An 878-nucleotide genomic window follows, 5' to 3' on the forward strand; every position below is an offset into this window, starting at 1 on the left:
CTCGGGCGAGGCGTTCAATTACAGGGAGGAGACGCGTGCCGGCCCCGTTCTCTTTATCGTTTGTCTTTCTTCGTCGGGTAATTACCTGCGGCGGCAACGTCGCGTCCCTTACTCGTCAAAGGGGAAACGCGAATAATTAATAACAAGACGTCTCTCTCGCTACTTTCCAGACTACTGCGGTTTTTTTCTTCGATTCTTTCTTCTTCTTCTTTTCTCTTCAAATTCTCTCTCTCTCTCTCCTCGCGTCCCAGAAAAAATCCAGTCATGATTCGAGATTGTATTTCTCGCTTGATCGGCGGTATATTAGGCGGAGTTGGAAAGGACGTAAAAGTGGACGGCCAACGTGGCTTAACTGGAACTGATCGAAGGAAACGGGGAAAGTTTGGTTTGATTCGTGCTCGAAGTCGGTCGGATTTTTCCATGGGACGTTTCCCTCCCTCTCTCTCTCTCTCTCTCTCCCGAGTTCTCGAGGATTAAGTCCGCACGAGCGCGATCGGTTGTTGTTCCGCGGATCGATGCCCGGATTTATCAATCGTTCCGTGCTCGGAGTGAATCGGCTTCGAGAGACGTTTATACGACAAATCGTTCAATTTTGGGCGGCGGAGGGGAGGGGGCTGAATATCGGGGTAGGATCTCTCGCGACAGAGAGACGGTTTCTGTCCTGGTGCCAAGGAAGGAAAAGAATAGGATTGTCTCGGATGATAGCTGAGAAATATATACATACACACGTACACGCGTGTATACGTACGTACACACAGGTGATGGGGAGGGGGTGGGGGGGCAAGGACGGACGGGAGACGAAAAGATTGCGAGAAGAAGGGAAACGTGGCGAGCATACGAGAGGGAAGAGGGGAGGGAAGATCCGTACGAATCCCTTG

The sequence above is a fragment of the Apis dorsata genome, unplaced genomic scaffold (genome assembly GCF_000469605.1).
Source record: "Apis dorsata unplaced genomic scaffold, Apis dorsata 1.3 scaffold_307, whole genome shotgun sequence".
In the NCBI taxonomy this organism is placed as follows: Eukaryota; Metazoa; Arthropoda; class Insecta; order Hymenoptera; family Apidae; genus Apis; species Apis dorsata.